The sequence below is a fragment of the Phascolarctos cinereus genome, unplaced genomic scaffold, assembly GCF_003287225.1.
Source record: "Phascolarctos cinereus isolate Bilbo 61053 unplaced genomic scaffold, phaCin_HiC Scaffold_7;HRSCAF=346, whole genome shotgun sequence".
Classification (NCBI taxonomy): Eukaryota; Metazoa; Chordata; class Mammalia; order Diprotodontia; family Phascolarctidae; genus Phascolarctos; species Phascolarctos cinereus.
The window spans coordinates 106,881,503-106,909,501 of record NW_027556180.1 but is presented as its reverse complement, the minus strand read 5'-3'; positions in this window follow the sequence as shown (position 1 = coordinate 106,909,501).

The following is a 27,999-nucleotide window of genomic DNA, read 5'->3' as shown; positions in this document are numbered from 1 at the left end:
TGGAACACTCAAGTTTAACAATATGACATGGATGTTGTTACAGCAAAAGAAGCTGAGAAGAAGTCAATGAGGTAGGAGGTGAACCAAGACATAATAATGTTAAGGAGAAGTTTATCAACAATATGAAAGGCTAAAAAGAGGTAAAGAAGGATGAGGACTGAGAAAGAGCCATTAGATTTAGCAATTAAGATACTGTTGATAACTTTAGAAAAAGAAGTTTTGTGTGAATGATGAGTTCAGAAGTTTGACTGTAGAAATTTAAGAAAAGAGATGAAAGGAAATTATCAAGGATTTTAGCCACAAAAGAGAGGAGAGATATGAGTTTTTAGCAAGCAGGGCTTTTTTTTAGGTTGGGGGAGACACAAGTGTTATTGTCTATACTAGGAAAACAGTTAAGAAGACAAGGAAAGATTGAAAATAAGTGAGAGTCTGGGGATGAGAGGAGGGTAAATCTGCTGGATGAGGTGAGATATAAGAGGATCTATTGTATATGTAGGGAGATTTGCTTCAGCATGAAGAAGAGCCACATCATTATATGAGACAGGGGTGAAAGCAGAGATGGTGGCAGAAGGGGTCGAGAAGATGGGATTTGAGAAAGAAGTAAAAGAGGAAGCTCTTTGCAAGTGACTTCAATATTTTTTCAGTAATATGCAAGGGAAAGTTCCCATTTAAGAGAGTTGCAAGAAAAGTAGCTGTGGCACATTTAAAGAATGTTGAAAGCATTTGGAGAAGCTGCTGTGATGAGTGGGATAGTGAGCCATTGGGGGGTGGGGTGTAAAAGAATTGTGTTTCTGCACTTAGGGCCCAGATGAATTTAAGTAACAAAAATGTTGTAATCAATATAATCAGTATGATTTGCTGATTTTATCTTTTTCATGATTTTTTTTTAAAGCTTCCTATGGCAACAAATGACTAATAGTAAAGGCAGTGAGTGGTGGGAGTTATCCAAGGCTAAGGCTTGGCTTGGTAGGGGAAGACTGAAGATAAGGAAGGAGTAACTAATTTGTGAAAAAAGGACACTGTAGAGATGAACTGATTATCATCAAGACTACAAAAAGAGAAGGATGCAGTCAGTTCAGAGGTAATGGTAAAGAATGGTAAAGGATTAAGGAGTCAAGGGACTGAAGGTCATAATTAGGCAGACAAATAGGGTTTGAGGTTCCAAAGCAGAGATAGAGGTAACATGATAATAAATTGTGATCAGATAAGGGAATATCAGAGTTCATAAACCCAGAAGTAAAACATTTGTAAGTGATGACAAGACCAAGAGCATGACCATGTCAGTGTGTAGCTGAGGTAAAATACAGGACCAAATACAGGAAATGAATAAGTTGACAAACTGGATGTTAGAATACCTAAGGTGGTATCAATGTGTATGTTGTCATTTCCCAGTAAAAGGGCAGTAGTTGGGGAAAATAGAAAGATGGTATGCCAGGCACTGAACTCATTGAGGAAAGACAGGGATTGTCTTAGAATTTCTTCAACAATAGCTTTCAGAATCTGAACTGGGTAGTAGATATAGATTGTTTGAACTTCAAAGGAAAAGGGATTACTGAATAATGCAGGTAAGGAGATACTGGGGGTTGCAATGGAGAGCAAGGAGTATTCCAAATGGTATTGAGTCAGTAAGAATGAGAGAAAGTATAACCAGTGCTACAAAGGATGAACGTAAAGGCTGTACCATCAGGAGATTAGCTAAGTCATAGTAAGAACTAGAAGATGAAAGAAATAGGAAAGGAAAATATTTAAAATGAAAGCAAGTTTGTTAAAAACCACAGTGGAGGGGATGGGTAATTTTATAGTATGACATGGGTCTGGGAAGTTTGATTGAGGGAAATGTCAATAAGGGAAGGGGCAATAGGGACTGAAAAGGGAGAGTATATAATGACATCTGGAGCTTCAGCATTATTGTACATTTATTCAGCCTTTTATGGCTAAACTCTTCAAGAAGACCATTTATAATAGATCTCTACACTGTCTCTCCTCTCTCTCCTTAATCCATTACAATCTGGCTTCTTATCTCATTATTTCACTTAAACTGCTCTCCAAAGTTACCAGTGGCCTCTAATTGCCAAATTCAGAGGCTTTTTCTCAATCTTTTTTCTTCTAAACCTCTTTGCAATCTTTGACACTGTTGGTTACCGTTCTCCTTGATAATATCTTCTCTCTCAAATTTAAGAACATCACTTTTTGGATTTCCCTTTCATCCCTCAGACCATTCCTGCTCAGTCTATTTCATTCAATCTTCATTCAGGTAATGACCTTCCCACCTCACACTCGCTCTGTTGAAATGGGCTTCTGCTCATTCTGCCTTCCAAAATTCTCTCCCCACTCTAATCTATCATGCATTCATCTGCCAAAGTGACTTTCCTAAAATTCATTTCCAACCATATCAATCACTGCCCCTCCCACCCAGACACACCCACACATAGTCAATAAACTTCAGTGGATGTTTATCACCTCTATAATCAAATTAAAAAATCCTGTTTGGTGTCCAAAATCCTTAATAACCTAGATCCTCACCTACTCTTTTTATACTTTACTCTTCAACACATAATCTTTAACACCACTGACACTGTCCCCCTTGCATTACATTTTAGATTGTCAATATCATCTTAAATGTTGATCATGTCATCCAATTTCTTAACTATTGTTCTCAGATTTGGGTCACATGTTCTTGCCTTTCTGTTCTTTCCTGTTACACCATAGCAAAGTTTTCATACATCACACCTAATTTATGATCATCATTGACATCATCATCATCATCATCACCATCATCATCGTCATCATCATCATCATCATCATTGTTGTTGCTCTTGTTGTTAAAGACTGGGTATTCCTATCTCACTCAGCCTGAAAGTATAGCAGCCATTCATGAGCCACATCCCATTATCGATCAGCATGAAAGCTTTGACCTGCTCTGTCTTTGACCTGAGCCATTTTGCCCACTATTTTGTCAGTCCATTCTCACTATGACGGGTCCAAATCATTATTGCCAGATTTAATGGGGACATCCTATTGGTTTGGCACATTAAAACTCAGAATTCTTAGCTCAAGTTATCTTACCACCCATTCAATAAGTTAATAAGCATTTATTAAGCACCTATTATGTTCAAAGAGCATGGTGCTAAGCACTGGAGATACAAAAAAAAAAGGCAAAAGGTAGTTCCTGCCTTCAATAAAATCATAACCTGATGGAGGAAACAACAAGCTAAGAAATATGTTCAAATAAGCAATATAAAAGGCAAATAGGAAACAATTAAGAGACACCATCACCATAATAATCTGCAGACATCATTTTCACCCACAAAGTTTCAGCATTTTTCCCATTGAAATCCATTACCACATGGACATTAAGGCCTACATTGCTCTGTTGCCAACTTCCTTTCTTACTCCCTCTATTTACCTTCAACCAAACTGATTTACTTCATTATTCAACCAAATTTCTCTAACACTTTTTGATTGTTTCCTCTCCTGTACCTTTATTCATGCTGTCTGTCTGTCTTTTCCCTCTACTGTCATAACCATCTAATGTAATTTAGTCCATCCTTAAAAGACCACATAAAATTTCACTCCATTCCCAAAATTTACAAGTTCACCCTGTTCTAAAGAGATGTGTCCCTACTTTGAGAAGTTGGGGTTGAGATATGAATGAGTGGAGATAGACACAAATAAAATGTTAAAAAAAAATTGGGGCATTTCAAAGAGAAAATCCTTGCTTCATAGTTTGGGCTATGAACAATCCTATTTAGAGACTCAAATGACACAACACGAAAAATGTTATACATGTACAATCCCTATGTGTATATGGGGAACATAATTTGTCAATATGTTCTAAACTCATGGAATAGGGAGGAATTTTGTAATGAGATTTTACTATATTAGCAAAGAAATTAGGGTTATATTATTTAATGTAATGACTTGGGTGTTTTTCTGTGTCTTACTTTTTCCATCTCTTTGAAAGTGAATAATTTATACAAGTGAAACAATTACACATTAATTTTGCTAATGCTGTTTTATATTCATTTCCTTTGTATGTATTTTGTTATTACTATTCTTTATATTTAACCTTTATTTGTATGGTTCCCTGTAGGCTTTTGACTTTAGAAATCAGTAACATTGTTATAAATTAATTTCTTTATTATGGGGATTTAGAATTTATTCTCAATGTAGTTCTTTTGGGGATTTAGGGGATTGCATTGTAAGGAAATAATTCCATCATCTATTGTGTGTTGTTGAAAACACAGGCCATTTTTAAACAATGCATAACACCAGATCAAGAAATGGTCACTGCAGTGTTTTCAGCTATGTTAATGACTGCATGCTTAGTTGGATCCATGACAAAGACAGTGGCTTTTAATATAAGAAAAAAATAGAAGTGAACTGAGAAAAGGTCAGTGTAAGACCACTTTGCCTGCTACTAGATATGAAAATATGTATTTTAAATTTCAAGATGCAATTACCATCAATGAATAGCCTACTATTTTGTTCAGTATTTGTTTTATTTTGATATTCATTTAAATAATTCTTAACAATTTCAGATACACTTGAGAGTTCTATTACATTCTTTGAAGTTCCAGTTTAAATTTTTGAAAGCCAGTTGTAAATATTGCTCTGGATTGGTAAGTCATTCCATAAACAAGTTATAATTCATTTGATAGGATAACTACATTATCATTACCCCCCACCAAATCTCATTATTTCCTGAGGGAAGCATAATAAGACATTAAAATGGCTCTGTTGACTATTTTGAATGATCAATGAATATTAATCTTTATAGTATATCAGTGCCACCATATGGCACCAATGAAGAATTAAATTCAAATAATTTATTCTGAAACTAATTTGTTTTATGACTCTCCCAACTCTAAAGTCCTTCTCTAATAGCCCATCATGGTGAGAAGGTGGAAAAGTTTAATGACAAAAGTGCTAATAGGATCATAGTGTTAAAGAGCTGAAAAGAACCCTAGCAATACTCTGGATTGACTAGCTTATTTTATGGTAGTGAATTAAGGCTCAGAAAGGTTAGGTAATTTTCTCAAGGCCATAGAGATTGAAATAAAAGTTTTGGATTTAGAACTTGAACCCAGGTCTTCTGACTCCATGTCACAGTGTGGTTTCTAGCTATTGCTGCTGCCACCAATAACATCCCCACTACCATTTTATGTTCATGTTGCACAGAACAAGTCAAGAAGGGACAGAGTTCAGAATTTGAACCCAGATTTTCTTGTTCCAAATGCAGTTTTCCTTCCTATGCCACATGATGTGGGACATATTTTTTTTAATTAAGTCATTCACAAATATTCACAATTCAATTTTCGTGACAATTTAGTACTCACGCTGTTATTTTTTTAGAATGTTGAGAGGAAGTTTCATTACAAAAACCAAAATTGTGCAAAGCTCAGTTATTTCTGGAGTTCAAATTTAGAAACAAAAAATATTGTTTATGTAGAATTCAGACAGGCCTACAAATTGTTTCATTGTTTCCCTCTGAGGTGAGACTGAAGTTCACAGTTTCAATTTATTTGAGCAGTGAATTTTTTGTTCTCTAGTTAGACTTTGAGAACTCATGGAGGTTTATGATACTGTTCCAGCTCATCACCAAGTTTCTTTGTAAAATATGACAAGACCTGTCAAAACCTGGCGAGCCCAATAACTTGGCTCAAGCTCTCAGTTTTGCTTTCAGTCTGGGAGTATAGCTTGATCTTGTGGGAGCAAGAAATGTCAGGCTAAATGCTCTTGGTGTTAAATTATAGAAATGAAAGGCACCAAATACCTACCTCAAACTTAGGCAAATCTTATACTGTAAGAACCATCATCCTTGATACTATCCAAAACCTACAGTAAGAATCAACATGAGAAAGTTCAGGGCTTTCCCTAGGCAACATTGCAGAGCATGTATTCAATGATTTCTAACTTCTTTCCCTCTTCTCTCCCTCACTGACTGTTTATATTAAGTACTTCATATTCTAGAGGTCTCCATTGATCTTCTAGTGGATGGCATCAAAGTTACACTGAACAGCTCTGAACTTTTTTTTTTTATCCCAATAATACAGAACTATTTTTTCTTATTATCCTATATAAAGCTTACTTGTCTTTGCATTTCTTCAATGCTCTTGAGGTCAGTTTGCTCATTTATAATAAAATAATATACAACAAGGTATATTTATGTTACCTTAAATGTTATATATCTTTATATAACCTTTTATGTTACCCAATCCCCAAATATTTATGTCAAAACATACATGCATATATATGTGTGTATGTTTATATAAGTATGTCTAGAAGTATAGATTTTGTGTGTGTATGTGTGCCTGTGTCTGTGTCTGTGTCTGTGTGTGTATGTGTGATTCTGCCTTAAACCAAAGGAATTTATTTTTATTGGTGGGAATTTCCAGTACTGCAGGATGCCTACCAAGAACTACTCTCACCCTTAATAAGTAATGCCGTGGGTAAAGCTATATGTATATTTTATTTCATAAAATCATAAGCATTTAAATATGGTAAGCATGTTTAGTTTCAAAGAATGGTTTTAATGAAGTTTCTTTGAATATTTTTATCATTTTTGAAAATGTAATCTTGAGTGTTCGTTAATTCATCAACCAAACATGAAAAATAGTATATTAGGTAGGAGAAATATTCATGTTCAGAGGAGATCTGGTCCTTTTCTTCATGGAATTGACCTAAACAGATTAAAAATGAAAGTTAAACCTACAAAATTCCCTGTTCCTTAAGAAGCAAGCAATAAACTATCACCCAGATTTACAATGCCAGAATCATTTAATTCTCTGCCTTCTAGCTCATATCATATTAGTAGCTAAAATTTGTCAATTCTACGTGTACTGCATTTTTTCAATACTGTTCCATCTTTTTATTCACATTTTAACCACCCTGTCCTTCACTCATATAACTATATCCATCAGTTCTGGATTATTGCAAAAGCCTTCTAATTTGACTCCAGTTTTCCAATCATACTCCTTTTCAATCCTTTTTCCATGCACCTCCCAAAATAATCTTTGTGAAGCACAAATCTGAGCATGTCGCTCCCCTACTTCAGAACTTTTAGCATCTCTCTGCTAATGCTAGGTTAAAATTAAAACTCCTTACCTTGTCATTTAAAAGCATTTAATTCTACTTCAGGCCATATAATGTATTATTAATGTTATAAATGTAGTCACCATTCTAAACTGGGCTTTTTGATTGTTACCTAAATTCAGTTGTCCATATATTTCTGAGCTCAACAATGTTCCTCTGGAATGTATTCCTTTATCATTTCCCCCTTTGAATCTCTAATTTGGTTGAGAACTCATTACATGTGCAATCTCCTTTGAAAACCTTTTCTTGAGACACCTTGTTTTTTTTCTTCCTGGTCTCTCTTTCCTTAAATAATCATATGCTTCTCTGTTTATATGTTCCATTCTTACAACACAGCGTAAGTTCATTGAGATCAGGGTCTGCTTTCCATTTTGTCTTTCTGTTCTCTTATAAGGAGATAGTGTTTCACAGTAGATAGAAATGTGGGTTCAGAGATAGAAAGACCTGTGTTTAAGTCTGGCTTCTGATTCATATTGACAGGGTGAAACAGAGCAAATAGCTTCACAATGGTCCATGTAATTCTCTAAGATTATAAATTCAGAGAAACCTGCATGGTTAAAGGTAATTTCCTCATCTGTAAGTTATCCCTGTCAATAAAACCACAGTTTTAGCACCTATCCAGTCCCTATCCTATCCCCTTTATAAATTGTTATTTAATACATGCATATTCTTAGATGATAAATGTATTAGAGAATTGTAAAACAAAATGCTATGTAGGGTGGGGTGTAGTGTGTATTATATAAAAACGAAATCAGAAAATACATCTGAGGAAAGAAGTATTAGAGTTGGATTTTTAACTGATGAGTAGGAATTTAATAGGCAAATAACAGACAGCATATTCTACCCATAGAAAACAGCTGAAAAGGACACAGCCAAGAGAGCATAAAGAAGTTTCAGTGAACACCCAGTTACCTAGTTTCTCATTAATGTATAATGCTTAACAGGAGGAAATACGAAATAATTTGGGAAAGATTGGACAAAATAAACTTAAAGAGAACTTCAAATTCTAGTCAAAGGAGTTTAAATGTTGATTTCTAAGCAACAGAAAATCACTCAAGTTTTACACATAAAAAAAATTTCTGTTACTGATGTGAAAAATAGACTGCGGAATTCAGATAGAGTAAGATACATGGTATGTTAGAAAACTATGACAAAAATAAAGCCATTTCTAATGAAAGTCTCTAATAAAATAATGTCACTAGGAATATGATGAAATGGATGGATTTCAGAAATATTGTAGATGTAGAATGGACATGAATTAGTAAAACATTGGATATGAGAGATAGATGAGGTGAAGATCAATTATGTCAAGGTCTCTAACATGAAAGACAGAATAAATGTTGATATAACAGGCAAAAATAAGAAGGCCAGAAAAAATAGCTTGGAGTAGAAAATGACAAACTCAAAATTAAACATGTTGAGTTTCTGGTGTTATTAGAATATGCAGGTGATTTTTTACATAAATAATTGAGATCAAAGGTCTGGAGCTTTAAAAGAAAAATCAGGACTAGAGCTCAAAAGCTGAATATTATCTACATAGAGGTAGAAATGGAAGTTGATTGAATAAATAAATTTGCCCATGGGGAAAATACAAAGAAAGAGAAGGACCAAGGATAGAACTTTGAGAAGGAACTACATATATCAATTGTTAAGAAGATGAAGAGCCAAGGAAATCTAGAGAGAAGAGAAAGAAAAACTAGGTAGGAAGAAATCAGCCCAGTCTTGTGCATTCGCACAAAGACAGACATGAATATCTAGGAGAATAGATTGGTCAACATTGGCAAAATGTAAAGGAAGGTCAAGCAGGATAATCACTGAAAAAAGATGAATGAATTCAGCATTTTGTTGGTCAATATGATTTGAAAAAAAAAGATCTACTTAATTGAAGCAGTGAAGTTTTAATTCAAGTTAGAAATGGATAAAGAGTGTGTCAATAAAGGAGTAGTGACACTTGGTGTAAATAACTTTTACATGCAGTTTAGTCATGGGGGCGGGTAGGTGGTGCAGTGGATAGAGCACTGACCCTGAATTCAGGAGACCTGAGTTCAAATCCCACCTCAGACACATAATACTTACTAGCTGTATGACCCTGGGTAAGTTACTTAACCCCATTGTCTAGCCCCCCAACCAAAAAAAAAGGTTAGTCATAAAGGAGAGGAAGGAGCTAGGGTACTAGCAAGATGGGTATAAGAAAAAAACTTTTTGATTTAGGTTTAGGAAGAGTTATACATGCATGTAGATATATGTAAAATAATCAGTAGAAAAATAGAGATGAAAATTATATGACAGATGGATTTTGAAGAAAAATTAAGGAGAAAATGTAATAAAAAATGCATATAGAGGGAATGCATTTATGTGAATTAATCAATTCATCAATCAACCAGCAACAATTTTTATATAACTACTGCGTACAACTCTAGGGATGACATGGCATTGCAGACTGAGAGCTGACCTTGTAATCAGGAAGAGTTTGACTGAAGACCTGCTTCTAAGACATGCTGGTTGTGTAACCCAGGATGAGTCATTCACCCTCCTAATGCTGTAAGAAACTTTTTAGATCTACCAAATACAGAAAAGTCAGAAATTAACCTTTATTAGTAGAGGAAATTTCCTTACTGGAGAGTTCCCTATACTAATGAAATTTCATATTCATACTATGTTAGAAGATATTTGCTGAAGGAGAAAGATTTGCATGGAATTCCTATAAAATTCCACTGAGTAGTAAATTAGAAGTCATGATAGCATTTTGAAAAAGCTTATGGAGTGAATTTTGTTCTATCAATATCTCTTCCATGTGCATTTTCAATTTCTCCTTACTGATATTTTTCAATTTGGTCTTATGCATTATCAAGTACATATAGTTCTTTAAAAATGAATCATTCTTACCTATTTTATCACCTAGAACAAGGAGTTCCTAACATGTCATCCATAAACTATTATTTAGATAGATAGATCGATAGATAGATAGTTGATAGATAGATTGATGATATTCTAATATAATTGGATTCTTTGTTATTCTATTAATTTTACTAATTAACATGGATTTAAAAGTATTATTCTGTGAAAGCATCAATCAGGTTCACCAACCTGAAAAGTAGTCCATGATGAAAAAAAAAATAAGAATTCCTACCCTACAGCAACTATCTATCTCTTACCCTGTGATAGAACAGAGTAATTAAGGGACTGGACCATAATGAGACTTGACTACAGGTTTGATCAAGGTCTCATAGCTACTCTCTATTGGAGGCAGAACATTTTCAGAAACAGGACTGTGTATTATTAATATTATCACTAGATAAATACTAAAAAACCTCACTTGAACCAATATAAAATATTTGGAATTATGAATAACATGTTTTATGTTAGATTTCCCATAAGAATTCCATTAGCTATGTTCCAACTCTCTAAGTGTTGAGGAAAGAAGTTTTACTTTGCCCCAGGTTTGATTTAACTGAAATTGAGCCCTCAAATGTTACTATCCAGGCATCAAAAACTTGGATATTGGTGTAATACCTCTTCCCCACTTCAGAACAAAATAATTGGTGTGGTTAAACTGTCTTTCCACCTTGGCTTTGTGCCATATGTGCCTATAGAAACCCTGCTGCTCATCCAGCTGCCTGCAACAGAACTGACGAACAATGAATGTTAAATCTTGCCTACCATTCTGAAAAGTTACTAGTGAAACATTATGACCTGGCCATGGCTTATTTGTTTCTGCAGGTAAAGCTCATTCCTCTTTCTGCTCCCCAACCCCGGGAGGCCAAATTTCACAATAGCCCATTCCCTCTCCTGCTGTCTATAGATACTGTTTGTCTATTTTTCTTAAAGCAAAAACACATTTACACCAACAACATGAAAGGTTCTAAGAAAACAACTTTGCCTTTATCGTTTTGCTCATTTAATTGTATTTTATCTTCACTTCTTCCTTTGGCATTCAGTACTCTCTTCTGAACAAAGCACACTCCCATAATTTTCTGATATTAATCAATTACACTAGAACAGCTTTCTCAATATACAGGGTAAAATATATAAACATTTAAATAAACACAAATAAATGCATAAATGAAAACTTAAAAAAAAAAACCACAGCAATTCAGGGGATGAAGGTATATGCCCAAGATTAAAAGGCTTAAAGGTGGTAAAACCTGGAATAAAACTCAGGAATTCTGATAAATTCTGAGTAGACTTTCTATTATACAAAGCTGTCACAAAAGCTTAAAATATTAGAATCTCTGAGTTAGAAGGGATCACAAGAGTATTATTAAATAAATCACTTATCTTATATATTTAGGAGCTCCCTCCAATAATGAAGATTAAAATGCATCTATACCTTCCTATCACAGGAACCTTTTAACCAACACCTCTCATATTTCCTCCCCACAAGAGGTCCATCCAATGAACTGCAAAGCTTTCCTCACTTATTTCTATATTATGACAATACCAGAAACTGTCAGTCTCATAATGTATGAATAAGTGAGAAAGTCAGTCAACACTATCTTGGTGAAGTTCTCATCTTTTGCTCTTCCTGTGTGACCAGGACAATTTTTCTTACTCTTATTTTGTTCCATGATGGCACCTTTTACCTTTATTTTTCTTTGGATTTCCACATTGATTATGTGTTTCACCCTGCTCAAAGCCTCCATGGGCCTTTTCATTGCCTTCTGTGTGATCATTTTTTTTCAGGGGTAGTTATATTCAATGCACTTCTTAATAGTTATATAGTAGAATATTGCTTTTACAATAATGAGTCTTCACTTTCATGAGAAGCTTAAAGTCCACAAATTAGCTTTGAATTTCCCAGAGGCAATTCAGCCAACTCTGTTGTTCAAATCTTAGTCTAACTCAATATTTGTCTATAATGTATAGATAAATGGATGGATAGGTAGATAGATAGATAGATAGATAGATAGATAGATAGATAGATAGACAAGTTGTATGTAGTCCAAATGCATATTAAAATGTAGCTCGTAGACATTTTTGATTCACTTTCTTCTCCTGTGGTGATGAAAAGGCCAAACTCCTTTGAGTGATAATTGATAACTTCAAGGAATCTCTATATTAAACCAGAGCTTGATGACAAAAACTCAGTCTCTTCTGCTTTTTTCACCTTCCATCCTCTGTTCTTTCCTCTCTTTGCCTAGTTTTGGCCTGTTGAAAATAAAAGCGTATATTTGTAAATGAATTTCATGTCTAAAAATAATATACTAATAAAAATAAGAATTAAAGCATAGTCCGAGAAAATGCACCTTACCTCTCAGAATTCATAGATATTACACCAAATACAAAATCTGTTTAGCTTTTAAAGCTATTCTTAATCTCACTTCTTACTACCTTTCCTAGTCTCTTTATACCCTACTTTAGATCCTATTCCCCATGTCTGTAATTTTCTCCCTCTTCATCTCTGCTTCCTATTTTCCCTGGTTTCTTTCAGATTCCAATTAAATTCCACTGTCCACAATAAGCTTTTCCTGGTCCTCCTCAATATTAGTACTTCCCCTCTGAATTTATTCCCCAATTTATCATGTATATATTTTGCTCTCCATTACACTGAGTTCCTTGAATGCAAAAACTGCTTTGTTTTTTATTTCATTATACTTTTTGTATCCCCCAGCACTTACTACAGTTCCTGGCAGATAGGAGGTACTTAATTCCAAATAACTACACAAAACCACTTAAGCATAGATGACATGGAATTCCATTTGGTCAGTAATTTCCACTGAAACAGGTGCAAGAAAAGCTGTCAGAAAGATATACCTTTTAAATTGTATTATGGCTGTAAATGAACAGCTGAAATGAATGATAGCCACTTATTGCTTCTACTTCTGAAGTCTTGACAAGCCCAACAAGCCTAATTTCTCTTCTAAATTGCAGTCTTTTACCTACTCACAGACAACTATCATGTCTTTTCTGAGGCTTTTCTTCTGCAGGTTAAACATCATCTAGGTCCTTCAATCAATCCTCACATCACATAGAATCTAGATCTTTCACCATTTCTGTGCTCTCCAAGCTCAGTAGCTTATCAATATCCTTTCTAAAATGTAATGCCCCAAAAAAGGACATTTGTGTGTGTGTGTGTGTTCTGCATAAGACAGAGTACAATAGGACTATCTCTTTATCATTCCTGGGAGATATGTTTCTTTTACATCACTGAAGGTAGCATTCATTTTTAGTTGCCATGTCACTCTACAAAGAGCTGATTCTTGGCATATTGAATAGAAATTTGTCCTCTCTTATTTTATGTTGACTCTGTTACCATGGGCAAATGTTGAATCTCCTAGTGACCTAAATGAATCTATGAGACTATAAGTTATAGAAATGTCTTGATTCTCCCCCTACCTCAAATTACCTTATATTTAACTATTTTATTTGTCCACTATATATTGATGTTCTCTGTATTTATATGTACAGTTATTGTTCTTTCCAATTGAAAAATAAAGTCCTTACAAGTAGGAGCCTCATAATACCTTCAGGTTTTTGCCCATGGGAACAAATGTTCCAGTATTTCTATATCACCCAGTAGCCCTTGGGTGATGTTTTAGATCTCCATTTCTCCTGGTGTGCTCTTTTTTAAGATCTGACCTATTTTTCAACAGTTTCTATCACTCTGAAAACTATTTTGTGGTTTTATCTTTAAATGATTAGAATATAACTTTCATGTTGTTTGCCTCACTTACTAGAATTACTAGGTGTGGATTTGATAACTTTTTTCCCAATCTTTAAAGAGATATTATTGTAAGGTGAAGTTAAATTTGAAAAAAAATTGTTGGAATGCAAAAAAAAAATAGAGCAAGATCTTATTTGTTTTAGAGCTTATTTTAAAAAAGCATAGAGACAACTTTCTTTTCATCAAGGATAGTTAAACATTCACTCAGGTCGCACAAAGATAATGCAAACAAAGGCATAGATCCTTGGGGTGTTTGGTATATTCAATAGTTAGTTTATTGCCCCCCTTAAATGAAGAGGTAAGAATAATTAGCAATTAGCATATTAATTATCTAAATTCAAATTTCTTTCTACTAAAGTGGTTTTAAAAGTTTATTTGGCTTCACTCAAGTAGACTTACTCCATTGTTAAATTCCCTTTATTCCTACTAATTTTTTCTTTAGCAACTTATTTTATTGATTATGCAAAACTGAACAATAGCTTAGCAAACTAGTCCAAATTTCATTGTGTCCATCATTTGCCAACCTTAGTATTTTTGGAGGCTGTCACATCTACTTGACTTTTTCCTGGTTGTGATTTTAGGTCAAATAAAAAAGACATGAAAATCTTTAGCTTTGCCTTGTATTTCTTATATATAACATATCTGAAAAAAGGGCACTAGACTTGGAATCAGAAGATATGAGCTGAAGTTGCTACTCTGTTACTTATTAAGCTTTCATCTTGGGGATGAAATAAAATAATGTCCTTCAGGTTCCTCACTTATGAATGAGAGAGTTGGACTTTCATTAAATGTAAACTACTTAAGGGGAGGTACTCATGTATTTTTACATAAATATGCTCAGATCATATAAAAGTGCCTGTCATTTAAAAAGTACTTAGTAAATTTTGATTGATGAATCATCAACTGACTACATGACCTCTAACATTCCTTACAGTTATATATTCTATGATTTTGTGTACCAGTCAGGATGTTTTTATTTTCAGTTTATTTATTGATTGATTTTTAATAATTGTTTTTAAAATTTTGAATCCATGTTATTTTTCTTTCTCCAGCCTCTCTGCCACCCATTGAGAAGGCAAACAATATGATATCAATTATGCATATGAAATAAAAAAAACATTTTCATATTAACAATGTTGAAAAAAATTAGGAAAGTAAAAGAAGTGAAAAACATGTGCTGTAATCTGTACTCAGAGTTCATCACTTCTCTCTAGAGGTGAATAACATTTTTCATCATGAGTCCTTTGAAACTATCTTTGATCATTGTATTGAGCAGAGTAATTAAGTCTTTCACAATTGATTATCATTACAATATTGCTGTTACTATGTACAATATCCTCCTGATTCTGTTCACTTCACTTTGCATCCATTCATATATCATCCCAAGTATTTTTCTGAAACTATCCCTACATCATTTCATATAGCCCAATAAGATTCCATCACAATCATATACCACAACTTGTTCATTTCGTAATGTATAAAGATTCCTTCAATTTCCTTTGCCATTTTTGCCAATGCAAAAAGAGTCACTACAAATATATATATATATATATATATACATATATATGCATTTGCATGTATATACACATATAAATATAGGTTCTTTTCCTTATTTGTTGATCTTTTTTGGATACAGACTTAGTAGTGGTACTTCCTTGTCAAAAGCTACGCAAAATTTTATAGACCTTTGAGGATAGTATTCTTATCTTCCAGAATGTTTGACCAGTTCATAACCACACCAAAAGTGAATTAGTTTACATATTTTTCTACATCTCCTGGAGCATCTGTCATTTTCCTTTTCTTTCATGCTAATCAATCTGACAGGTGTGAGTTGGTACTTCATAGTTGTTTTAATTTGCATTTCTCTAATCATTAGTGATTTAGAGAACTTTTCATATGGTCAAATTTAGCTTTTTTTTTAATTCTGAAAGCTTCCTTCCATATCACGTGGACATTTATCAATTGGACCATGACTTTTTTTTTAATTTAATTCAGTTCCCTCTATGTCTGAGAAGTGAATCCTTTATTAGAGAAATGCAGTAAAAAAAAAAAAAAGGTCCCAGTTTACTACTTTCCTTCTGAATTTGGCTGCATTGGTTTGTTTGAATAAAAAAACCCATAATTTCATGCAATCAAAACTATCAATTTCACTTCCTATGAGCTTATCCCTCTCATTTGGTCATAAACTCTTCCCTTATCCATAGGTATGACAGGGAAATGTTTCCATGCTTCCCTACTTTGCTTATAGTATCATTCTTTTATGTCTAAATCATGTACCATTTTGAATTTATCTTGGTATGCAGTTTGAGATGTTGGTATACACATAGTTTCTTTCAAATAACTTTCCAATTTTCTGCAATTTTTTGTTAAATAGTGAGCTCATGCTGTAAATGCTTAAATCATTGTGTTTTATCAAACACTATAATCATTTACTAATGTGTATTGTGCAGCTAATCTATTCCACCGATTTCATCACTTCTATTCCATCTGTTTCTTAGCCAGTACCATACTGTTTTGATGAGTACCATTTTGTATTGTAATTTAAGATCTGGTACTCTTAGGCATTTTTCTTCACATTTTTTTATTGATTGCCTTGATATTGTTGACTTCTATTCTTCCAGATGAGCTGTGTTATTGTTTTTTCTAGATCTATAAAATATCAGTCTTAGTACTTTGAATCATATGAATAAGTAAATTAACTTAGGTAGAATTGTCATTTTCATCATATTGACACAATCTATCCATGAGCAATTAATATTTCTCCAATTTTTTCTCTGTTTATCTGAAAAGTATTTTACAATTACCTTCATATAGATACAAGGTTTGTTTTGGCAGGTAGACCTTCAAGTATTGTACACTGTCTGCAGCTATTTTAAGCAGAATTTATCTTTCTATCTCTTCCTATTTTATGCCATATATAGATATGCTGGTGATTTATGTGGATTTATTTCATATCTTGTAATTTTCCTAAAGTTTTTCATTGTTTCAACTAGTTTTTTGTTAGTTCTACAGAATTCTGTAAGTATAATACCAATCTGCTAAGATTAATACTTTTGTTTCCTCTTTGCCTATTCTTATCCCTTCAATATCTTTTACTTGTCTTACTGCTATATCTAGCATTTTTAGTAGAATATTGAATAATAGTTGTGACTATGGATATTTTGTTTCACTCCTGATCTTATTGGAAAGCTTTCTTGTTTATCTCAATTACAGGAAATGCTTGGTCTTGGTTTTAGATAAATGATACTTATCATTTTAAGAAAGGTTTCATTGAGGATTATACTTTCAAATCTTTTTTGATAGGAATGGGTGTTGTATAGTTTGTTTAGAGCTTTTGTATTATTTTTGTTGTTTTGTTATTGATATAGTCACTCATGCTGATATTTTTTTTTCCTAATATTGAACTAGCACTGCATTGCAGGGATAAATCCCATCTGGTCTTGGTGAATGATCTTTGTGGTATATTCCATAATCTCTTTGTTACTATTTTATTCAAAATTTTTGCATCCGTATTCATTAAGGAAATCAGGCCATGATTTTCTTTTTCTGTTTTTTGTTCTTCTTTGTTCAGTTATAAAAGCCACATTTGTGCCATAGGAAAACATTTGGTAGGACTCCTACTTAACTTATTTTTAAAATAGTTCATAGAGTATTGTTATTAATTATTTCTCAAATGTTTGGTGGAATTCACTTGTAAATTCATCTGACTCTGGTGATTTCTTCAAAGGGAGTTCATTTGGCTTATTCAATTTCTTTTTGTAAGACAGATTTATTTAAGTTATTTAAGTACTCTACTTTCTCTTCTGTTAATCTAGGAAATGTGTATTTTTGGGAAAATTCATCCAATTAACTTAGATTGTCATATAATTGGGGAAAATAGTTCCTAATATTTTATATCCTGAAACTATGCTAAAGTTGTTAATTATTTCAAATACATTTTTTAAGTGATTCTCTAGGATTCTCTAAGTATACCATGATAGTATCTGCAATGAATGATAGTTTTGTTTCCTCAGTGACTATTCTAATTTCTTTCTTTCTCTTCCTTGATTGCTAAAGCTAAGATTTCTAGTAAAATACTGAATAATATTGGTGATAATGTGCATCCTTGTTTTGCCTCTGATCTTATGAGGAAAGCTTCTAGCTTATTGTCATTCTGTATAATGCTTACTAATGGTTTTAGATAAATGCTACTTATCATTTAAAGGGAAACTTCATTTATTCCTAGGCTACTTAATGTTCTGAATAGGAATAGGTATTGCATTTTATCAAAAGCCCTTTTGCATCTGTTGATTTGATTTCTGTTAATTTTCTTATTGATGTGGTCAAGTATACTAATAGTTTTCCTAATATTGAACAAGCCCTACATTCTTGATACAAATCCCACCTGTTCATAGTATATTATATTATTGTAATATGTGCTAATATTTTATTTAATTTTTTGCATCAATTTTCATTAGGAAATTGGTCTATAATTTTCTTTCTGTGTTTTGACTTTTCCTGGTTTAGGTATGAGCACCATATTTATGTCATAAAAGGATTTTGGTAGGACTCCACCTATTTTTCCAAATGGTTTATATAGTATTGTAATCCATTTTTCTTTAAATGTTTGCTCAATCCATCTGGCCCTGGATATTTTTTTCTTAGGAGGTTCATTGATGGCATGTTCAATGTATTTTTCTAAAATGGGGTTATTTAAGTATTTTATTTCCTCTTCTGTTAATCCGGACAATCTAATTTTTGTAAATAGTCATCCATTTCACTCAGATTGTCAGATTATTGGCAAACAGGTGGGCAAAACAGCTCCTAATTATTACTTTAATCTCCTCTTCATTGGTGGTGAATTCACCATTTTCATTTTTGATACTAGTAATTTGGTTTTTGTCTTTCTTTTTTTTTAATAATCAAATTAGCCAATGGTTTATTTATTTTATTTTTTTTAATAAAACCAGTTTAGTTTTATTCATTAGTTTAATAGTTTTACATCTGATGCATAATAGATTCTGCTCCAGTCTCTTCTTTTAATTCTGTTTATGTTTTTCTGTTTCGAGTGTGTTTCTTGTAAACAACATATTGTTTTACTTTGGTTTCTGCTTTTTAAATTTATGGTGAGTTCATAGCATTCACGTCCATAGTTATGATAACTAACTGTGTATTTCTGTAGTTTCTATTTTCTTCTCTTTTTGGTTCTCTCTCTCTCTCTCTCTCTCTCTCTCTCTCTCTCTCTCTCTCTCTCTCTCTCTCCTCTAAAGCCTGTTTTATGTCTGACCTCTACCTTTTACTCTATCCTCCCTCATCAATATTCCTCTATCTTAATCCCTTCCCCTTCTAACTCCCTGTTTGGTTAAATAGAATTCTGTATAGCCCACTCTGTGTGTGTGTGTGTGTGTGTGTGTGTTTATACACCCATATATTTTTTCCCTTCTTTGAAACAGTTGAAATGAGATTGAGGTTCAAGTATTGCCATATTCTCCCACTTTCTTTTCTACTATAAAATCTCTTCTTTGCATATCTCTTTTACATGAGATAATCTTCCCCATTTATCCTCTCCCTTCCAGCTTCTCCAAGTGAGTCCTCTTTCTCACTCCATTTTCTTCAATCATTCCCACATAATGTATTCACACTTATAATCCCTGTTGATGTAGACTTCTTCTAACTGCCAAAATGATGATAAGATTCTAAGGAGTTGCATGTGTCATCTTCACATATAGGAAGGTAAAATTTAACCTTATTAAATCCCTTATTATTTCTCTTTCATATTTCTCTTTGTATATTTCTCTTGAGTCTTATGTTTCAATATCAGATTTTTCTATTTATCTCTGTTCTTCTCATCAGGAATGCTTGAAAGTCCTCTATTTCATTAAATATCCATTTCCCCCTGAAGGTTTATATTTTAGTTTGCTGAGTAGGATATTCTTGGTTGCAATTCTTGTAGCTTAGACTTCCAAAAGAAATCATATTCCAACCTTCTACTCCTTTAACATTAAAGCTACCAAATCTTGTGTGATCTGGACTGTGGCTGTGCTGTAATTCGAATAGTTTCTTTCAACCTGTTGAAGCATTTTCTCTTTAACCTGGAAGCTCTAGAAATTGGTTATGATATTCCTAGGGATTTTTATTTTAGGATTTTTTTTAGGAGATAATAGGTAGATTCTTTCCATTTCTATTTTGCCTTCTGGTTCTAAAGCATTAAGGTAGTTTTCATTTTTTTTTTAAAATATAATAATCATGGATTTCAGATAGTCCAATAATTCTCAGATTATCTCTTCTGTATCTATTTTCCAGGTCAGTTGTTTTCCCAATGAGATACTTCACATTTTTTTCCTTTTTTTTCATTATTTTGACTTTGTTTTATTTTTTCTTAATATCTCTTAGAGTCATTAGCTTTCACTTGGCCAGTTCTAGTTTTCAAGTAATTATTTCCTTTGTTAAAATTTTTGGTCTCTTTTCCCATTTGCCCACTTTTACTATTTAAAGAATTATCTTCACTGAGGTTTTGTACCTCTTTTAACATTTGGCCAATTCTGTTTTTTTAAGGTCTTATTTTCTTTAGACTTTGTCATACTTCTTTTACCAAGTGGTTAATTCTCTTTTCATAATTTTCTGGAATTACTTTCATTCCTTTCCCCAACTTTTCTTCTACCATTCTTATTTTATTTTTAATTATTTTTATTCTTTATTTTTTTCTATCAATTTGTATTGGGATTGTGGCAAATATGCACTATTCTTTGAAGCTTTGCTTGTAGTTATCTTCCCATCACTGTCTTCTTCTGAGTTTGTGTCTTAATCTTCCCTGTCATCATAGTATCTTTTTATGGCCAGGTTATTTTTTATTGTTTGCTCATTTTTCTGGCCTACAAATTACAAACCTCCATAATTAGCTTTTGAAATAGCAATGCAAAACAGACTGAAGCTTGAAACAGAAGCACTATAATTTTTAAGTGCTTCTAAGGTTGTAGGATCCAGTGAGAGGTTTAATCACTGCTCTACTGGTCTGTGCTTTCTTCCTTACCCAGTAAAGGACTCTGCCTCCTTCAAGTCACAAGAGCTACCACTTCTCTGCCTTTGAATTGTGACTAGGACTCCTAGTTCCTTATAAAAGCAAGTGGTCCTTTGTGTCCTGGAACTATCTACTTGCAACTTGATGAAGTTGCCAATCATATCTAGGTGCTGGGTCTAGTGGAAGCTCAACAGCTCCTGTAATTTCTTTCTGATCACTTGCCCAATCTTCTTACTGTATCTGGGCTAAGAACTCCCAAAGTTGCTGCTACTACTGCTGTTGCAGCCTCTTCTCAGGCCCACAGCTGATATTTCTGATCTGTGTGCTATGGGCCAGCTCACGTGCCAGTGCCACAAACCTCTTCTTCTGACCTCCTAAGTTGCCTTGAGCAGGAAAAATGTCTCACCTCCACCTTTTTGTTGTTGTTGTTGTTGTTGCTATGCTACTCCAGAATTTATTTTGATTGAATATTTTAAAGTGGTTTGGAGGGAAATTTTGGGAGAACTGGACTACAATATTCCCTCTACTCTTTTCCATATTAATTCTGCTCTCCCAGAATGTGTTTGAGAAAGGAAGAACAAAATAAAATTATTCTCTTTACATTATAAATTTAAAGTCAACATATTTTTAAAATCTCATAATGCATTCCAAAGTCAAATTTACATATCACTTCAATCCTTTAACTTGTGGAGTTGCTATTATTTTTGCTATTCCCCTTTCTTAGAAAGCATAATTAGTTATTGATTATTCAATTATGACACATAATAAATACACATTACTAGTAAAGAATTAAAACCTATGACTACCTGGAAAATAGCACTCATTTTTGAATCTCAAAATAAAAGATTCAAATTGGAGGGTTTTTTTAATGGAATAATATTTAAATATCCAGAAAGAGCTATGGGCTACAAAAGAATGTCCTTAGAAGTATTCTTCCTATTGTTTCCTTTAAGTATATTTTTAATTAATATTCTACTTGCAACCTACCCTTTTCGTAGGTTTTAAACTCAAAGAGCTATGCTATTATTTGAAAAAAATCAATACCATTATTTCTGCTATTGCTCTAGTTAGATTATGCAGGCTAGATGTTCTTCCTCATGTTATCTATGTCACATTGGCATAACTTATTGACAAAAATGATCTGTGACCCTTAGTTTTTCCCATACTACATCTACATAAAGATTACCCTTCTCCTGCCATTTGTTTCCTACAACCTTCTGCCCTTTAACTCACAGTCTCTTTGCTTTGAAAGAGAAACTTTATTTAGATTGTTGTATAATGATACAGTCTATCTGCTATTGAAGGAAACTAGGGAATTTCCTTCTCTACTAACCTTTTATTCTAGAATAGACAACCATTTGTCTTGGAAAACTGAAGTGAAAAATTGATTCTACATGCAAAGGAAAAAACAAAAACATGATCCTCTGGAAATTCCTTCAAATGTTGCTTTATGATTACTTTGGCCTTCCCCAATCCTCCAATACAAAATGGCATGAGGAGTTGAAAGCTTTGGATTCATTTTTAATCAATCAATCAACAAAGAAATATTAAGTGCTGATTACATTATGAACAGTGTGCTAGAAATGAAAAATGTATATACAAAAAAATAGTTTCTGACATTAATAAGTGTACATTCGATTTGGGAGATATATGTTCCCAGTTAAGTATATTGGCATATATAGTACAATGGAAAGAATTCTCTATTTGGAGTCATAAGACCTGGATTCAAATTTTGTCTAACATTATTAGTGGGATCTTTAAAAAATTACTTATCCTTTCTGGACCTTGGTTTCTTCTTTTGTAAAATGAAGGAATGTACTTCATGGCTCCTGTTGCCCCTTTCAGATTTTGATCTGGGGTGTTATATAGGCTTCTATGAGATACTATGCCTTGGGGCTTGTGATACTTACAACTGGGAAACCAAGGAAGACAACCTAAATAAGAGGGTATTTTGAGGTGAATCTTGATTGGAACAAAGGCTAAGACCTGTACGTGAGGGCGGAGAGAATTCCGAGTAAATAGACTAGCATACACAAAACATTTTGAGGTAGGAAATGAAATCCGGGGTATAGGCAACATCAAGACTTCAAGTTTAACTGAAAAATAGAATGTAAGAGGGTGAATGATGTTTAATCTTCTTACTTAGATTGTCGAGAATTTCATAATAAGGGGTTGCAAAGGTTAAATTGAAAAGCTTATATTTCATGTTAGAAGCAAAAGTGATACCACTGAAATTTCTTGAACAGCAAGTGTCATAGGAAATTGTTCAGATAGAATCTCAGAAATTTCATGGGAAATCAGAGCAGAAAGGGAATTAAAGAATCATCCATTTTTTGCCATAGCCTTATGTAGAGTTCAAGGAACCACTAAGTTTTGATTTGATAGCAAGGTATTAATGTAATGTGTTGCATTTAACTCAAATTTTATTGCCTCTTTGTTTTGTCTTAATTCAAGTTACTGTAGTCATTGTGTATAATGTTCTTTTGTCTCTGCTTTCTTTACTCTGAATCGCTTTATTCAAGTCAGCCTGTGTTTGCATGGATTTTCATATTTGCCATTCTTTATTGCATTCCACTATATTCTTATATCAGAGTTGGTTCAGCTATTTCCCAATTGTTGGGTGTACATTCTGTTTCCAGCTTTTTGTTGTCATGAATAATGCTTCTGTGAATATTGTGCTGTGGGTCTTTTCTTGCTGTCAATAATCCCTTTGGGGAATAGTCCCAATAGTGAAATCTCTAGTTCAACATTAATTGGATCAATTTAATAACTTTTCTTGCATAATTTAAAATTGTTTTCCAGAATGCTTCAACCAATTTAAAGTTCCGAAAACAGTGAATTAGTCTGCTTTCCCTGAGCCTGTACAAAAATGATTTTCCCCCTTTTTTATCATCTTTGCCAAATGATGGGCATAAGATGATATTTCAGAGTTATTTTAATGTTCATTTCTTTATTAGTGACAAAACAATTTATTAAATACTTGATGTTTGGTATTTATCAATTATTTTAAAATATTGTAAGGTTTTTAAATAATAACTTCATTTCTGAATTGTCTCTATTGTCTTCCTTAAAACAAAAAAGTTCATAAAAATCAAAGTAAAGATTGAGCAATGGGGCAGCTAGGTGGGACAGTAGATAGAGCACTGGCCCTGGAGTCAGGAGGACTTGAGTTCAAATGTGGCCTCAGACACATAACACTTATTAGTTGGGTGACTCTGGGCAAGTCACATAACCCCAATTGCCTCACCAAAAAAAAAAAATCCAGTAAATCTGACATAAATATATATATATATACATATATATGTATATATATATACATATACATATATATATGTATAGATATAGATATAGATATAGATATAGATATAGATATAGATATAGATATAGATATAGATATAGATATAGATATAGATATAGATATAGATAGATACAGATATAGATATAGATAGATACAGATATAGATATAGATATAGATATCAATCATTGTGTGTGTGTCTGTGTGTGCGTGTGTGTGAGTCTGTGTCTATATCTGTGTCTGGTTCTGTGTCTACGTCCGTGTCTGTGTATACCTTACCTTTGGAAAGAAGGGGAAAGGGTACATGTGTTCAACTTTTTCTAGGGTCAAAGTTCACATAAATTATTACAATGAACTGCATTAGGAACATATGCATATATACATATATTTCTATATAGAATATGCAATTATACACACAGTATAGTTAGACAAATCTTAATATAGTTCATTATATATACATGTCTATCTACCTGTCTACATATAATTGTAGCCACTATGTATATTATATTCTTTGCTCTGTATAACTCATTCAAGGTTGTTTCCCCCAATATGTATCTGAATTCCTCACATTTCTTGGTTTTATGGTGAATTTGTGTTCCATTACATATACATATATATATATATATATATATATATATATATATATATATACAACACAATTCATTAGTCATTCTTTAATCAATAAACATCTACTTTGTAAAATTAATTAAATAAAATTAATCTTTAATTGACATACATATACTTTGTAGTCCTTTATAATACAATATACCTTATATATATGCACAGACACACAAGCAAACACACACACATATATATACATACATACATACATATACATACATACATACATACATACATATATATATATATATATATATATATGTGCACAGATTGAGAGAGAGAGGAGTTTCTTTTTTCTGTGCTTCTCTATGGATATATGTATACCTAACAGCAAAATCTTTAGCTCAAATAGTTGGATATGTCAGTCCCTTTGGAAGACATTAACTCCAGATCGTTTTCTAGAATGGTTGTATCGATAAATAGCTCTTCCCAACAATGTCCTATTCAATTCAATTCAATAATCATTTATTAAGCAACTACTATATGCCAGGCACTGTGCTAAGCACATCCAAAAAAATAAGAGAAAGAAAGACATTATTTGTCCTCAAGGAACTTAAAATTGAAGGGGGAGAAGACAACATACAAAAGAAAGCTGGAGGGGCAGCTAGGTTGCACAGTAGATAGAGCACTGTCCCTGGAGTCAGAAGGCCTGAGTTCAAATCTGGCCTCAGACATGTAACACTCACTAGCTGTGTGACTTTGGGCAAGTCATTTAACCCCAAGTGCCTAACCAAAAAGAAAGAAAGAGAGGAAGAAAGAAAGAAAGAAAGAAAGAAAGAAAGAAAGAAAGAAAGAAAGAAAGAAAGAAAGAAAGAAAGAAAGAAAGAAAGAAAGAAAGAAAGAAAGAAAGAAAGAAAGAAAGAAAGAAAGAAAGTGGGAGGTAGAAACCAGGAGATAAAGGGGATACCTGGCACTACCCAGTGTGTATGTGTGGTGGGAGATGGGGGGAGGGGGAAAGAGGGTGAATTTTGTTTCCTGGAGCTGAAACTAAGTAGAGTTGCAGATCAAAAGTGGTGTGGATTGCAAAATCCAAGTTCTGCCCTCTGTAAAGGAAAGATTCAGGTGAAATTTAATGTTCTACCTTCCAGCCCTCCAATCAGCAGGGAGAGGAGGCTGATGAAGTTGAGAAAATGCTGAATATCCCAGGCTATGGTAAAGAGAATGATGAAGGGGTTTCTCATGATCAGCTTCTCCTCAAGAGTAAGGATAGTCTATGGAGTTAAGACCAGATGGAAAGTGGAGTGAGTACTGGTATGTATGTTTCATGGGTTACATGTGTGTTCAGGGAAGACTAGTCATCTGGTGTGAGGGGCTGCTGAGCTTTTTTTCAGGGCTGCTTTCTACCTTTGATGTTCACCTGTCCTAATTCTCAGCTGTGACTCCAAGAAGCTGTAGCATGTGTAGCATTCAGAAAGATGGGTTAAACCAGGTTAAGGGTAACTGATGAGCCTAAAAACAATCAATGAATTATGGGGTTATCTACTCCAAGTATATGGAGACTTCTGCCAGTGGAATGGACACATTTGAACAATTTGTTCCAACAGGACATGAAGGTGGCAGAAGTGGCCACTGTGGAACACTTAGAGCTTGGTCAGAGATTGAAAATGCTGAAGCTGTCCACTGCATCCTGAGCCATCAACAGTCATTTTGACTTTTGTCTTGCCCCTAGACTCTGATAACTGTGGTTATCAGCATGACTGCTGATGACATTGATAACTCTCCCTCAAACCAATTTGTATGTGAGTCAAAAGACATCACCCATACTATTTTACCATTTTCAGCTATCTCAAAGTCCTTTGGCAATGGGCAAGTAATGAAGCTGCAGTTGCAGATACACTTGGAGCTATAGTCACAACCTGTACACTGCCAGCCTAGGTCATAAGGTCGTCTTCTTGTTGGACTGAAGCAGCAGTGGGATTTAGCGCCCCCTTGGTGTCTGAGGAATCTTTTTAAGGGCCATACTGCTTGTCTCTGGATGTGAAGAAGGGGTTAGAAAAGACACCCTAAAATTATGTGCTTTACCTAGCTTAACCATGGTCTGCTTAACACAGGTGGGGATCCTACCCTGTGGTTGAAATAAAAAAAAATGTACCAAATCTTTTGCAAAGAGTAGTCCACTCACCATATGTACATGGAATGTGTGCATGCTTACAGACTACATTAAATCTAGTAGACCCGAAAGACAGACAGTTCTTGTTGTGAGAGAACCCATCTAGTATCACATCTAAATAACAGCCCTGAGTGTAACAAGACTGGCAAATAAGGACCAGATTAATGAAGTCAGAGGTAGACACATTTTTTTCTGGAGTAGCTACAGTGATGGGGGGCACCATGAAGTTGGCATAGGTTTCACAATCAAAGCTAATCTAGTCAGCAAGCTTACTGGCCTCCCAAAAGGAACAAATGACGAGCTCATGATAATATGATTTCCACTTGCGTGGAAACCACCATTATCAATGCATATACTCCTCTTGTGACAAACATTTATGTGGTCAAACCAAGTTTCTATGAAGACCTGGAGCACCTCATCATCAGTGTGCTGAAGGAGGACAAGCTTGCAATTCTGGATGACTTTAATGCAAGAGTGGGCACAGGCTATCAGGCATGGCAGGGAGTCCTTCAGAGGAATGGAGTTGAAAAAGCAGCAGCAATGGGTATTCACTACTGAAGACTTGTACGTCTCATGACCTTTTCATCAATAACATTGCCTTTATTCACCTAAAGCAATGAAACTTCATGGATACACCCTTGCAGCAAACACTGGTATTCAACAGACCATGTCCTTGTTAGAAGAAGAGACAGAGAAGGTATGAGAGTGATGAAGGCAATATATAGTGCAGAGTGCTGGATCAACTACAGTCTCATCCTGTCCAAGTTAAACCTTCATATTCAACAAAATCAGTGGCCCCAAGGTAAGAGGACTACTAGAAGATTTAAAGTTAACGTATTAGAGTGCTTCTCCAAGAGTGAATAGTTTGTTGTTAACTTGGACGGAAAGTTGAGCCAGCACACAGTTGGCAACAGTACAGCAGAAAAGGAGTGGACAGGCTTCAAAGATTTGGTAGATAGCACCATATTTCAGGTCAAAATACTTGCAAACATCAAGATGGCTTTGACAAAAAAAAAATGACTAGGCAATTCAGATGCTGATAAATGAAAAACAAGAACTCCATAGGGTTTACCAGCAAGACAGTTTGTCCATTTCTAAGAAGGTAGTATTTAACTCCATCAAAAGTAAAGTGAGGGGGCAGCTAGATGGTGCAGTGGATTGAGCATCAGTCCTGAAATCAGGAGGAACTGAGTTCAAATCTGACCTCAGACCAAACA